We start from the raw sequence: 16,845 nt of genomic DNA, 5'->3' as shown, positions 1-16,845 counted from the left end.
TTCCACCTTCAGTGTTTCATCCAAGTGTTGTTCAACATGAAGATGTACTGATTCATCAGCTGAGGGAGGAGGAAAATGGCAATCCAAACACCTTTGAAGAAGGGTCACTGAACCAGAAACATTAACTGTTTCTCTCTCTATAGATGCTGCCAGACTTGATGAATTTCTCCAGCATTTTCCATTTTTGCTTCTGATCTCCAGCATCCACAGTTCTTTGTTTTTTGCCATCAGATACTTATTTGATAGCTCACCCAAAGGATGACAATTCGAATACTACAGTACTTCTTCAACATTGATAGTAGGAGAATCAGCCTTAATTCTGTGGATAAGCAAGTCTTGCAAGGTACATACAGATTCCAGGCCAAAACCTCAGGAAATGCTTATGGAAGAAGAAGGCCAAAGCAGTTGAATGACTTCAGTATTTCTGTCAGTAACCAGAGTTTTGAGACCACAAGATATAGCAGCCATTCAGCCCATTAAATATGCTCTACCATTTGATCATGGCCAATATGTTTCTCAACCCCATTCCCCTGCCATCTCCCTGTATTCCTGGATCCCCTTACTGATTAGGAATCTATTTAACGCTGTCTTGAAATCACTCAATGACTGCACCTCCACAGTCTTCTTTCCTAAAAGTAATAAGAACATGAGGAACAAGAGGCCATTCTGTCCTTCAGCCTATTACATAGGAACTCTAAGAGGTCAGCTGTCCCTTAAGCCTGTTCAGCCCTTTAAATTTATCTCGACTTCAACTTAATTTGCTAGTTTTTATTCCATATCTTAACACCCTTAACAAAATTCCATTGATTCCCAGGGTCCATACACTTTGGGGAAGTTTCAATTTTCCATTATTCTCCATTTTTAAAAATTCATTCATGGGACGTAAACATTGTTAGTTAAATCAGTATTTATTATCCATCCCTAACTGCACTGGAGAATGTGGTCATTAGCTCCTTTCCTGAACTGTTGCAGCCCTTAGGGTGTAGGGACATCTACATTACTAGTAGGAGTAGATTTCCAAGATTTTGATCCAGTGACACTGAAGAAACAGCAATTTATCTCCAAGTCAGGATGGTGTGGGGTTTGGTGGGGGGGGGGGGGGGGGGGGGGGGCAGGGCAGGAGTAATCCTTCAATTGGTGATGTCCCTATATGAAAGATGCTTCTTGTTTTCATGCCTGGCTGACCTAGCTTCAGCTTTAAGATTGCACGGTCTTGGTCTGGATATTCCCTCCAGAGGAAACAATCTTCCTGTATCCAATTTATTAAATTCCATTCTCAAATTAAACACCTTGATAAGATCACGCTTATTCAATCTTCTAAACTCAATAAGTACAAACAAAGTTTATGAAAAATGTGTGCATCATTTAACCCTGGCTGCCCTAGGACAATTCTGGTGAATCTGTTATACACCTTCCAAGATCAACCAACATATCTTAATAAAACTGGAGGCAATGCCACAGATGATGCCAGACTAAGACTCTGTACAACCAAAGAACAACTCTGCAATTGTTTTAAATTCGAATCCCATTTTGTTGAGGGTCAACACGTCATTGTCCTTTTCTGATTCCTGTTTACCTGCACACTAGTTTTTAGTGATTTGTGCATCTTAAGTGTTTTGATTTTTGTGTTCAAATCCAAAGATAGTTTCAACCCTTGCTATCTCATAACTACTTCAAACCCCGCAATACTCTAAGAATTCTGTACTTTGCTCCAATTCTGGCCTCTTGCGCTTCCCCAGTTTTCATTGTTCTACCGTTGGTAGTCATGTCTTCAGCTGCCTAAACCTTCAAGCATAGAATATGTCTCACCACCATCCCTCTCTTCCCTTACTTCTCTGTGCTACTTTAAGTCACTCCTTTTAACTTACCTCTTTAACCAAGCTGTTATACCTGCAGCAATATCCCCTTATGTGGTTTTGATTCAATATATATTTTCAGTTACATCACACTGTAAACTTGTGCTATAAATTTCGTGTCTGAAAATCTTATATACCACAACCACCTGATGAAGGAGCAGCAGCCCAAAAGCTAGTGCTTCCACATAAACCTGTTGAACTATAAACTGGTGTTGTGATTTTTAACTTGTGTGGTTTGGTATTGATGGTGTTAGGTAATCTTAGAATGTTAGAGGTGATATATAAGTGCAGCCTTTGTTGTAATTCCATTAGATTGGTTTTATTACACTGTGTACCTCTGTATCAGCTTTTAGTAATTTATACACGTTTGTATACAATCCCTTTGCTGGATTACCATGTTGAGCTGCTTCAGTAAATCATCATTTCAAACACCTTTGCAAACCACCAGTTTTCCAAAATAGCACCAACTTCATTAACTGTCTATAGCCCACTTTAAACACACATCCAGCACAAAGGAGCTGGTCAGCGCTTAACCATTGTTTGTTCTAAACTATTTTATCCTGCCACGTAGAAGAGAAACTTGCATTTATATAGCTCCTTTCACAACTCAGAACATGCCAAAGAACTTTTACATTCCATGCAGTACTTTTAAAATACAATCATCATTGTAATGCAGGAAATGCAGCAGCCATTTTGCACCCAGTGAGCTCCCATGACATGGATTAAGGGGTGAAAGTGTCTCTGAGCAGATGAAAAGGACTTTCTTCATTCCAAGAGTTGTGAATCTGCAGCCCTCTGTCCCATCCGGTTGTGAATGCTCAGTTGTTGAATATATTCAAAGCAGAGTTCAGGCTAAAGATTAGCCATGATCCAACTGAATGCTTGGAGGAGGCTGATGAGCTGTGATCTGCTCTTATTTATTGCATTCTTATGTTGATAGAATGGATAGCTCCTGCACCAGTTCCCAAAAGTGAGGTGCCAAAACAATTCGGCTGATGAGGACTCAGACGAGGGCCTCAGTTCACCTGTATACTGAAGCATTCTGATACGGGCAGAGATGTTAGTGCATTCAACAGTTTTCAACCCATCCTTCCATGATTGTCCAGGATCATGGAAGAAGCCTTGTCTCGTTTGGCATAAAACACAAACAACTCTTTCCCACTCCACAAATTCTGTTCCACTTCTCTGTTGTGTCACAGGCCCAGAGGCATTGTGACTTGCAGACCCTGTGCCTGCTGTAGTCTTTGTATGGACAGGTCACCAAATCCTCTGCCTTTCCTGTGAGAATGCATCAACTCACTCTGCCAAAAGCTGGAATTCACGACAATATCTCCAAAGATGCTGGATCTCAGAAACATGGTAGCAACAGAGGCCAGTGTATGACAACGTACTGAATGAACCTGTGTGACCCAAATTTGCTGTTATGGGGACAGCTGCAGAAATTGAACTTGTAATTACTTAGCATAGGCTTTTGAGCAGTGATCCGATTCGAGTGTTGATAGATTCCTTTGGTATTAAGAATGTAATCTTAAAAATTCAGGCTTTGCAGTTTAAGAGGGAAATTAAGACAGTGCCTCACACAAAGGGTATTATAAATCTGGAATGAACTCTACCTAAAAGTTGTGGATGTTGGAGGCAATTAGAGTCCAAGATTGATATATTTCTGTCAGGTCAGGATATGAAAGAGCATGGAATGGACTGAGGGGCTGGGTAGCTTCCTCCTGTTGCTGTTTTATTGCTCAAAAACCAGGTTTGAGGGCTGGGCTCCATTCTACACTCCTTTGAGAATTTTCTGATCAGGGTTGCCAACGTCACACATACAAATGTGACTTTCCGTTTAGGAACTGTTCCTGACAAATGATTAAGGGTTAGTCTTGAAATAGTTTCAATGTTTAAGGTCACACAATTCTGCCCGTTAACGAAAAACAGGAGGTTTTCTTTTCTAATTAATTCACAAACAGAATGACAGGAATGCATGACTTCAAAGTAAGAATCTCTAAACAATTTTATTACTCAGCTATTAACTTCAAGAGAAGAAACATTCTCCAACTTCAGTTAAATTGTACCTTCTGTGGACACAACGGTGCTTTTTAATGCCTGCAGATAGTGACTCCTAGTGGTACTCAAAAGACTTGCTGGATGAGATTCATGATCACAGGTTAAGCCTCAGCTGGAGTGTTATGTCTAGTTTTGACAATCAATCTTATGGAACAATGTTAAGGACTGGGACAGATCACAGAAGAGATTTACTAGAATAGTATCAAGGGTAAAGGCCTTCAATTATGCGGAGAAACAAAATAAACTGTTATTGCGTCCTTCAGGGCAGATATGGTGCTAGAGAAAGATCCTTGCTGAGCAGTTGCAATACATCTTGGGGATGGGACACACAAGAGCCACATTGCATTATTGGTGGCAGAGAGACTGACTATTTAAGATAGTGGCTGGGATGCAAATTCAGCAACTACTTTGTCTTGGACGATAGTTCAGTTATTCAAGTACTGTTGGCAATGCACTCACCCAAATATTAAGACAGTATTTATTTACATACACAACTTGTGATTTGAGGATACAATGTCTTCGGGGCTGTGAAAGTTCTCATCCGAATGTAAGTTCATTTTTTCCTTTTCTTTTGATACAGGGCTGAAGATGGTTTGATTGACTAAGTTATCTCTTTCAGCAAAGGCACAATGTTTGACAGCAAGAAGGAGCAAACTTGCATATAACACTTTCCACAAATTCCAGAAATTTGAAGTGCTTTACTATCAATGAAATACATTTGATTGCTATTGTAATGTAGTACATGTGGCAGGATTTCACAAACAGCATTGAGATACTGACAAAACAATCTGTTTTAGGTGATAACACACAATATACTGGAAAAACTCAGCAGGACAGGTAGTGTCCAGAAGGGAAACAGAAGGAATATTTCAAGTTGATAATCTTTCATCAGAATTTCTGTTTTTATTCAGTTTCAGCATCCATATTTTGCTTTTGTAATCCAGTTTTAAATGTTGGTTGAGGGATACACTGAAGAGTCATAATGGACTTGAAACTTTAATTCTGTTCCTCCATGGATGCTGCAGACCTGCTGAGTTTCTCCAGCACTCATTTTACATTTCCAGCATATGTAGTTTTACATGAAGAAATACCTCCCTGCCCTTCTTCAATTAATGTTCCACAGGATCTGAGTACATCCACCTGAAGGTATAATGTCTCATTTAAATAACAGTACCTACCAACACTGCCTCAATGCTGCATTGGTCCAGGCAGTCCAGATTTTATGCCAAATCTGGAGTGGGGCATGATTCCATAACCCTTCTGACTCAGGCAAGAATGAACCACAACTGACATCAGAACTTGGTATAGATAGCACAGGAAAGAAAGAAAATCATCAGACAAGAGTTTTGTTTAAAATTCTTGCGGCACGGAGCACATGTCAGACTACACATTCAGTGTCAAATTATTTATATTGCATAATTTGCTCAGTGCCAGGAATTTGGAAGACCTTTACATGGGAAATTAAATCAGTAAATAATTTGAAATGCCTGCATTTGAATTTATGATTTGTGGAATTATAGCTCAATGATTTTGCAATGCATAATTGGAATGCACATGATCCAATTTCCTTTGGAGATTTGTCAAACACCTTTTTTAAAAAATTTACTTTAATTAGAGTTTTGAAGGCTCTGAAGCTTGAGGATCATGAGTCTTTGAAACACTCATCCTGTGAAGGTGATGAAAGCAGACTGCTTGAATATGTTTAAGGCAGAAATTCTTTTTAAGCAAGGGAATAAAAAATATGAAAGGTCCATGAGAATGCAGTTTTGAGGTTATAATAAGATCAGCTATCATTGATTAGTGGAGCAGGCTCAACGACTGAATAGCCTATTTCATATATATAATCATAAAGGATTAAAACTGAGCAATTGAACAAGGTTAGTGTAAATAATTGAGAGTGTATAATTTCCAATAAAGGCAAAATACCGCGGATGTTGGAAATCTGAAATAAAAACCAAAATTGCTGAATAGACTCAGCAGGTCTGGCAGCATCTGTGGAGAGAGAAACAAGAGTTAACATTTCAGGGCCGGTATGACTCTCCTTTGGACCTGTTGAATTTTTCCACCACTTTATTTTTTATTTATGCATTCTTAGAAATGATAATTTGTAATTATGCCCACTAAACATTCACACCCATTGGCACATGGAACTGCAATGGGTACCACATACATAACATGCACTGCAGCAACTTGACAAGACTTTTTAACAACACCTTGCCAACCCACAAATTCCATCACCAGGAAGGACAAGGCCAGCCACTACATGGAAATAATGCTACCTTCAAGCTTCCTTCCAACTTAGGTACCATTGCAATTTATGGCTTTTATTTTATTGTCACAATTTCAAACCCCTGGCACTCCTGTCCTTAATGGCACTTGTAAATCACATGGACTGCAATATGTTCTAGATGTTGGTCATCACCACCTTCTCAAGAACGAACTGGGTCGGGACAACAGATGTTGGTCTTGCCAGTGATGCTCACAATCCAGGAACAAATAATAAAAGAAGTTTTCATTAGTAGATCTTCGAGAATATCAGTTAAGGGAGATGATGCTCATCTCTTCATTACATGGCTTGGGAGTCAGTGATAAAAGTTAAGCTCATCTAATCTAAGGATCACTAGAAAGCAGGTCAGACTTGGAATCTTAGTTTACATTGTAGTTTAATTGTTGCCTTTGCTGAAGAAATCATACTGTCTTTAACACTGATCATATGTTGGATTAGTCCATGGATATCATAAGGAATCTTTCATTTACTTAGCCTCATACATGACAAAAGGAGACCGTTCCATTCATTGTGCCTTTGCTGATTCTTTGAAAGAACTATCCAATTTGGCTTACTTGCCTGTTCTTTTATCAGAACTCTTCAAATATTCCTTTTTCACGCATAATTCTGATCACCTTTGTGAACATTTACTTTTATGACCATTTCAGGCAGGGCATTGCAAGTCATAACACATCGTATTACATATGGATTACATATGATAAACATATTGATGAAAATGGAATAGTGTAGGTTAGATGGGTTTCAGATTGGTTCCACAGATCAGCACAACATCAAGGGCCAAAGGGCCTGTTCTGCACTGTAATATTCTATGTTCTATGTATAGAGTTCATCTCTCTGCTGAACCTAATGCCACTTATCTTGATTCTGTGCCTTCTGCAAAAAGTTTTTTCCAAGGTACAGGACTAAAGCTCTTCACAATTTTGGAAATATCCTGTTAAGCTTCTCTGCTTTGAAGAATACAACTTCTTCAGTTCATTCACATCAACAACCCCTGGAATTATATGAGAAAAATCTCTTCCCCAACCTCTCCACAGCCTTGGTGTACTCTTGAAAATGTGGTGCCGAGAGTTGGCACAAAGCTTGGGAACTCTAATGCCCCCAGTTACAATTATATGCTTCATCATGAGTAAATTCGTTGTCTTTAAGTTACCTTTGTTCCTTGCTGTGCTTACAAGAATGCCAACCTGCTTCAGTTTAAATGGTGAATATAAGTGTTAACATTGTATTTGAAACCTGAAAATAGATTTGTAAATCTTACATGCAATCCACATTTTATGTTTTGTTTTACCTCACATAGAACATAGAACATAGAACAATACAGCACAGAACAGGCCCTTCGGCCCACGATGTTGTGCCAAACTTCTATCCTAGATTAAGCACCCATCCATGTACCTATCCAAATGCCGCTTAAAGGTCGCCAATGAATCTGACTCTACCACTCCCACGGGCAGCGCATTCCATGCCCCCACCACTCTCTGGGTAAAGAACCCACCCCTGACATCTCCCCTATACCTTCCACCCTTCACCTTAAATTTATGTCCCCTTGTAACACTCTGTTGTACCCGGGGAAAAAGTTTCTGACTGTCTACTCTATCTATTCCTCTGATCATCTTATAAACCTCTATCAAGTCACCCCTCATCCTTCGCCGTTCCAACGAGAAAAGGCCGAGAACTCTCAACCTATCCTCGTACGACCTACTCTCCATTCCAGGCAACATCCTGGTAAATCTTCTCTGCACCCTCTCCAAAGCTTCCACATCTTTCCTAAAGTGAGGCGACCAGAACTGCACACAGTACTCCAAATGTGGCCTAACCAAAGTCCTGAACAGCTGCAACATCACTTCACGACTCTTGAATTCAATCCCTCTGCTAATGAACGATAATACTCCATAGGCCTTCTTACAAACTCTATCCACCTGAGTGGCAACCTTCAAAGATCTATGTACATAGACCCCAAGATCCCTCTGTTCCTCCACCTGACCAAGAACCCTACCATTAACCCTGTATTCCGCATTCTTATTTGTTCTTCCAAAATGGACAACCTCACACTTGGCAGGGTTGAACTCCATCTGCCACTCCTCAGCCCAGCTCTGCATCATATCTAAGTCCCTCTGCAGCCGACAACAGCCCTCCTCACTGTCCACAACTCCACCTATCTTTGTATCATCTGCAAATTTACTGACCCACCCTTCGACTCCCTCATTGAAGTCATTAATAAAAATTACAAACAGCAGAGGACCCAGAACTGATCCCTGCGGAACTCCACTTGTAACTGGGCTCCAGGCTGAATATTTACCATCTACCACCACTCTCTGACTTCGACCGGTTAGCCAGTTTTCTATCCAATTGGCCAAATTTCCCTCTATCCCATGCCTCCTGACTTTCCGCATAAGCCTACCATGGGGAACCTTATCAAATGCCTTACTAAAATCCATGTACACTACATCCACTGCTCTACCCTCATCCACATGCTTGGTCACCTCCTCGAAGAATTCAATAAGACTTGTAAGGCAAGACCTACCCTTCACAAATCCGTGCTGGCTGTCCCTAATCAAGCAGTGTCTTTCCAGATACTCGTAAATCCTATCCCTCAGTACCCTTTCCATTACTTTGCCTACCACAGAAGTAAGACTAACTGGCCTGTAATTCCCGGGGTTATCCCTATTCCCTTTTTTGAACAGGGGCACAACATTCGCTACTCTCCAGTCCCCTGGTACCACCCCCGTTGCCAGTGAAGACGAGAAGATCATTGCCAACGGTACTGCAATTTCCTCTCTTGCTTCCCACATAATCCTAGGATATATCCCGTCAGGCCCGGGGGACTTGTCTATCCTCAAGTTGTTCAAAATGTCCAACACATCTTCCTTCCTAACAGGTATCTCTTCTAGCTTATCAGTCCGTTTCACACACTCCTCTTCAACAATACGGTCCCTCTCGTTCGTAAATACTGAAGAGAAGTACTTGTTCAAGACCTCTCCTATCTCTTCCGACTCAATACACAGTCTCCCACCACTGTCCTTCATCGGACCTACCCTCGTTCTCGTCATTCTCAGGTTTCTCACATACGCATAGAATGCCTTGGGGTTATCCTTGATCCTATCCGCCAGGGATTTTTCATGCCCTCTCTTAGCTCTCCTAATCCCTTTCTTCAGGTCCCTTCTGGCTATCCTGTATCCCTCCACTGCTCTGTCTGAACCTTGTTTCCTCAACCTTATGTAAGCCTCCTTCTTCCTCTTTACTAGACATTCAACCTCCCTCGTCAACCAAGGCTCCCTCACACGACCATTTCTTTCCTGCCTGATCGGTACATACATATCAAGGACACGTCGTATCTGCTCCTTGAAAAAGTTCCACATTTCCACCACATCCTTCCCTGACAGCCTATGCTCCCAACGTATGCTCCTCAAATCCTGTCTTACAGCATCGTAATTTCCCTTCCCCCAATTGTAAAACTTCCTTGTTGTGCGCACCTATCTCTCTCCATAACCAAGGTGAAAGTCACAGAATTGTGGTCACCATCACCATAATGTTCACCCACTAACAAGCCCACCACTTGTCCCGGTTCATTACCGAGTACCAAATCCAATATGGCCTCCCCTCTGGTTGGACAATCTACATACTGCGTTAGAAAAGCTTCCTGGACACACTGCACAAACACCGCCCCATCCAATCTACTTGATCTAAAGAGCTTCCAATCAATATTTGGGAAGTTGAAGTCGCCCATGACTACGACCCTGTGGTTTCTGCACCTTTCCAAAATCTGTTTCCCAATCTGTTTCTCCACATCTCTGCTGCTATTGGGGGGTCTATAATAAACACCCAACAAGGTGACTGCACCTTTCCTATTTCTGACTTCAGCCCATACTACCTCCAGAGGCAGATCCCCCTCAAACTTCCTTTCTGCAGCCGTTATACCATTTCTAATTAGCAATGCCACCCCCCCTCCTTTTTTACCACCCTCCCTAATCTTACTGAAACATCTGTAACCAGGAACCTCCAACAGCCATTCCTGTCCCTCATCTATCCATGTTTCCGTGATGGCCACAACATCGTAGTCCCAGGGACCGATCCACGCCTTAAGTTCACCCACCTTATTTCTGATACTCCTTGCATTGAAGTATACGCACTTGAGCCCATTTCTGTGTCCGCAAGTAGTCCCTGTCAGTGCTACCTTCTCCACAGCCTCCCTACAGTCTTGGACATCCTGACACACAGCTAGCTTACTTGCTGGACTACAAGTCCGGATCCCATCCCCCTGCCAAATTAGTTTAAACCCCCCCGAAGAGTGCTAGCAAACCTTGTTTCCTCAACCTTATGTAAGCCTCACTTGTCCTAGGCTTCAGAATTAGAGAGTCAGGTATGGTTTAACTGAGATGTTTAACATTTTCAAAAAAATATTGATGGGGTAGATACAAATAAGCGTTTTCTTTTAAGAAAAACAAGCAAGCTCAACCTTAAATTTAGATGAGAATTAGATTCAATAGTGTGGAACGAGATTCAAGGCTATACAAAATTGAGAGAAAGAACAAAGTCACCAATGCACTTTGTGAATTGTACGATTCTATAATTTCCAAACACCCCATTGAATCTGTACCACTAAAATTGCACCACCACCTACACTAGGCTCATGTTCCCACATGAAGGCCCACAGCCTTGAATGTTATGACACTTCATGTGCTCATCCAAATACTTTTTTAAAGGTTGTAAGGTTTCCCACCTCAACTACCCTGTCAGACAGTGCATTCTAGACTCCCACCACTCTCTGGGTTAAAGGTTTTTCTTAAATCCCCTCTAAACTTTCTGTCTTCCACTTTAAAATTATGCCCTCTTGTTACTGACCCTTCAATTAAGGGGAACAACTGCTTTCCATTCACCCTATCCATTCCCCTCAATATTATACACCACTTTCAGGTCTCCTTCAATCTTCTCTGCTCCAAAGGAAGTATCCCAAGCTTTCTTCATAACAAAATTACTCCATCCCAGGCAACGTCCAGACATCTAAATAAAGCTCCTCTGTACCCCTTCCAGTATAATCACATCCATCCTCTAGTTTGGCAATCTGAACTGCACACAGTAATCCAGCTGTGGCCTAACCAAAGTTCTGTACAGCTCCAACCTGACCTTCCTGCTCTCATAATTTATGTCACAACAGATTAAGACAAGCATCCCATTTGCCTTCTTCACTATCTTCATAACCTGTCCTGCATTTTCAGCTATGGACAAACACTCCAATATGCCTTTGTTCTGTTGAGCTGTCTAGTGTTTTGCCACTTAAAATTGAGGTTGAGCATTTTAAATCCAATTATTTAGGAGAGAGTGGGCTAGTCTACATCAGCAGAATCCACAAAAAGATTGCCCTGAATGTTCTGGTGCACAGGTAGTGGTATGGGGTGAGGAGACATAAACTAGCAAAAAGACAACAAATAAATCTCTAAATAAACTGCAAATCCAAATGCTCAATGAAGAAATGTATCTTATGAGGAGAGCAAGAGAGGAAGACCTGATATTTTTATAACACCTTTCATAACTTCAGGATGTTCCAAAGCCTTTCAGAGCCAAGAGAACAGTTCAAAGGGGTCAGTTGTCATATAGGAAAATTACCAAGATAATTTAGATACAGCAAAATTCCACACAATGCAACTAAACAAGTGAAAGTTAAGCTGTATTGGTTGGGTCAATTGAAAAAGATTTGCGCTTCAAAAGCATCTAGCACAACCTTAGGGCATTGCATAACATGTAGCATATTACACTGAGTATTTCTGAAGTGCAACCAGTCGCAATATGAAATACAGCTGCCAATTTTCTGACAGTGATAGGATGATGACCAGACAATTCATTCTTGTGACACGTTTTTGTGTGGATTCAGGGATAAATGCTGGGTGGGGAGGAGAAGAGAGAGATCACCATGGCTCTTCAATAGTGTTCTTTTATATCTACCCGAGGATAGACAGGTCAATTGTTTGTCACAGATGGTGGTGTTTGAATGAGAGTTACAAAGTTGCACTTTATATGCTCAAGTCCTTGGAAAGGGTACTGAACTCATAACTTTGTTTCAGACCATCAATAAACCAAAAGACAAGTTTAATTTATGGTTTTTGCTGATCTAGCTTATTTCAGCCTGAGCAATAACTGGTATCAGCTCCAAATTAGATTTTAAAATGTCCATTTCTATGTGGATGTTTGACAAGAGATGATTGACAGTTAACAGTTTTTGCCACACCTCCATGTCAATAAACCATGGTCCTTTTCTCATGCTGTATAAATTCAAGTTCATTTCTAAGTTTGATTTCGTGCTTGCAAACTGAAATGCTTCAACTTTGTCTTCATCGTCAACAGGGGTGATTTTAATATGTTTATAGACTGGATTAGTCAAATTGGCAAGAGTAGCCATGAAGGATAGGGCAGAGAGTATTGGAGATTGTTTTGTTGGAGCAATATTTTGGGAACCAACCAGAAACAGGCTATTTTAGATTTAGTATTGTATAATGAGAGGTGATTAATAAATGACCTCAGAGTTAAGAAACCTCTATGGAAGAGTGGCCACAGCATGCTGGAATGTCAAATTCAGTTTGAGGATAAGAAACTGGAGTTCCACACTAATGTTCTGGTCATAAACTAAGGTATTTACATGGTGATGAGGATGGTTTTAGCCCGAGTGCACTGGGCAGAAAGATTTAAAGATACAGCAGTGGATGAAGAGTGCAGACATTTAAGGAGATATTCAATTCCTGACAACTAAAGTATATTGAGAGAAGAAGAAATATTGTAAGAGGAAGAAAACACATCCATGGCTAAGCAAGGAATTTAAAGACAGCAAAGGCAAAAACTAAGGCATTCTAAATTGCAAAGGCTTGGGACAGGCTGGAGCATTGGGTAACTTTCAAAGACCAACAAAGGGTTACTAATAAAATAATAAAAAGAGCAAAGATTAATTATGAAACTTGCACAAAATATAAAAGCTGATAGAAAAAGCTTCTAAGTATATAAAAATGAAGATAGAAGCTAAATGAATGTAGGCCCCTTTAAGGAAATGACTGGGGGGTTAATAGGGAACACAGACACTAAAGTAATACTTAGCCTTCAGTTTTTAAAGTGGAGAACACTGAAACCATTCCAATTGTTCTGAAGTTGAAGGCATGTACGGTTCCTTTAAGATAGAGTGAATGCTGTTCTGAACTGAGAGATTATAAGTACCTGTGTGATATGACTAGATGGCAGTACTGGAAAATTGAAAATATGTAACATGTGGCTATGAAGTGGATAGCTGGGTTTTGGTTGTTGTTTTAACAACAATTCAAATTTAACTAGTTTAAATTATGCCCCAGGATACTAAAACCCAATCAAGTTTGAATTTATTGTTTTGCCAACATGGAACCAATGAGATGATCCAATGCTGGGGGGAGTGGGGTGTTGGGCTAGGTACAAAATGTGGGCATTTTGAAAATTGGTCAGAGAGCAACTGCCATCCAGACAGAGACACGGGATATTCTTGCTGTCTAGGAAATTGGGAAACACCCTCTATCAAACATATCTTTTTATATGAAACACATGCAGTGAGAAAAACGATCCAGGGAAATTGTCAGCCAGAAGAAGAAAGCCACAGAAGCTGACAGCAGCTGTGTGGTTTTGAAATTAAGTTGATGTAATTTTAATAAGTACCCTATTGGAACAGCATATTATTACAGAGTTGGAGGCAGATAATAAGCAGTTAAGAGAAAGGGGGACGTAGAGTTGCAAATAATTGTTTAATGTTCACTTTTGGAGTTACAAAAAGATGTCATTTTCTTTAAAAAGTGGAAATTGTGAGCTCTCTGTCACTCATATTTTAACAGATTACAAAGTAAGATGAGCTTTTCTGGGTGTTTGGTTTAATTAACAGAAGGGTTCACTGCCATGTCATATCACAATAGTAACAGGTAATGAAGAGGTAATAAGAAAAGGAAGAACTTAAAACAATTGCCATCACTAGGGAAAGAGTTCAGGAACAAACTATTGGAATTAAATGCAGATAAGCCCCGATGGTCTGATGGCCTGCATTCCAGGGTCTTCAAAAAAGTGGCAGCTGCATTAGCGGATGTACTGCTTGTAGTGTTGCAAAATTGTCTGGATTCTGGAAAGATTTCAGTGGATTGGAAAAATATTAATGTAATGCACTTATTCAAGAGAGGCAGAATGTAGGAAACCATGGACCAGTTAGTTTATTTCTGTTATTGGGAAATTGTTGGAATCAACTATTAAAGTAGTAGTTACGAGCCATTTAAAAAGTCAAAACACAATCTATCAGAGACAGTAAAAATAAATCACATTTGATTAATTTGCCAGAGTCCTTTGTAGATGTAAGCAGCAAGCAGATAATGGGAGTCCTGTGGCTGTAGTATATCTGGACTTCCAAAAAGCATTTGATAAGATGCTGCATAAAATGTTAATACATAAGATGTAAAATCACACTGGTTTTGAAAAGATTTACAAGAATGTTGCCAGGGTGGGGGGTTTGAGTTATAGGGAGGCTGAATAGGCTGGTGTAATTTTCCCTGGAGCAGAGGTTGAGGAGTGACCTTAGAGAGTTTTATAAAATCATGAGGGTCATGGAAAAGTTGAAGAGCGAATGTCTTTTTCCCAGGTTAGGGAAGTCCAAAACCAGAGGGTGTAGGTTAAAAGCAAGGGGGGAAATATTTAAAAGGGACATGTTTTTCACAGAGGGTGGTACATATATGGAATGAGCTGACAGATGAAGTGGTACAGAATGATACAATTACAACATTTAAAAGGCATCTGGATTGGTGTGTGCATAGGAAGGATTTAGAGGGATATGGGCCAAATGCTGGCAAATGGGACTAGATTAATTCAGATATCTGGTTGAGTTGGAGCAAGGGGTCTGTTTCCATGCTGTACTGCTCTATGACATGGGTTGGGGTAATATATTAGATTGGATACAGGATTGGTGAACAGACAGCATGGAGAGTCATGACAACAGGTTTTCCTGGTTGGCGAGCTGTAACTAATGGTACACAACAGGGTCTCAACTATTTACAATCTATATTAATGACTTGGATGTGGGTTACAATGTACTGTAGCCAAATTTGCAGATGGTATTAAAATATCTAGGAATGTAAATTGCAATGAAGAAATAAGAACTTTACAAATGGGTATGGTTAGGTTAGGTGAACGTTCCAAAATCTAGTAAATGGAGTTTAATGCAGGTAAGTGTAAGATTATTTATTGTGGTTGGAAGAATAAAAATGGAACTTATTATTTAAATGTAGAGAAAATTTTAAATGTTTCACTGCAGAACAATCTGAGTATCCTTTTGTCTGAGTTGCAGAAAGCTAATATGCAGGTACAGAAGGAGGGCAGACATAATTTTGTCATTTATTGCCAAAGCAGTGGAATATAAAATTCTCAAATTTATTTTTTGCAATTTCAATTAAAAACTGCATCTAAACTATTATGTACAGCTTGTTCCCTTACTTGAGGGAGGATGTAATTGCACTGGAGGCACTTCAGAGAAATTTCATCAGATTAATTCCAAAGATGAAAGGTTTGTCTCATGATGAATGATTAAGCAGTTTAGGCATATACTTGTTAGAGTTTAGAAGGATGAGAGATCTAATTGAAGATAGAAGATTCTAAATGGGATTGACAAAGTAGACATGGAGTGGATGTTTCAGTATACAGGGCAATTTAGAACATAGAACAGTACAGCTTAGTACAAGCCCTTCAGCCCTCAATGATGTGCTGACCTTCTATTCTACTCTAAGATCAGACTAACCTACATATCCTTCATTGTGCTATCTTCCATGTGCCAATCCAAGAGTCGCTTAAATATTCCTAACATATCTGAATGTACTCCCACTGCTAGCACTGTATTCCACACACCCACCACGCTCTGTGTAAAGAACCTTACCTCTGAAATCGCCACTAAACCTTCCTCCAATTACATTAAAATTATGCCCTTATGTGATAGCCATTTCTGCTCTGGGAAAAAGTCTCTGGATATCCACTCTATCAATGTCTCTTACCATTTTGTATACCTCTATCAAGTCACCTGTCATCCTTCTTCGCTCCAGTCAGAAAAGCCCGAGCTCCCTGAATCTTTCTTCATAAGACATACCCTCCAATCCAGGCAGCATCCTGGCAAATCTCCTCTGCACCCTCTCTAAAGCAGCCACATCCTTCCTATATTGAGGTGACCAGAACTGAACACAATATTCCAAGTGTGTGTGGTCTAACCAGGGGTCTATAGAGCTGCAGCATAAACTCGTGGCTCTCACTCAATCCCCCAGCTAATGAAAGCCAACACACCATACACTTTCTTAACAACACTACCAACTTGGGTGGCAACTTTGAGGGATCTATGGACATGGAACCCAAGATCCCTCGGTTTCTCCACACTGCCAAGAATACTGTCTTTAACCCTGTAATCTGCATCCAAATTCAACCTTCCAAAACGAATCACTTCACACTTTTCCAGGTTGAACTCCATCTGCCACTCTTCATGCCAGTTCTGCATCCTGTCAATGTCCCATTGATACTATCCACAACTCCAACCTTCACATCATCTGCAAACTTACTAAACCAGTCTTTCACTTGCTCATCTAAGTCATTTATAAAAATCACAAAGAGCAGAGGTCCCAGAACCAATCC

Source organism: Chiloscyllium punctatum, chromosome 45 (assembly GCF_047496795.1).
Source record: "Chiloscyllium punctatum isolate Juve2018m chromosome 45, sChiPun1.3, whole genome shotgun sequence".
NCBI classification, from domain to species: domain Eukaryota; kingdom Metazoa; phylum Chordata; class Chondrichthyes; order Orectolobiformes; family Hemiscylliidae; genus Chiloscyllium; species Chiloscyllium punctatum.
Note: the sequence above shows the minus strand (reverse complement) of the source record.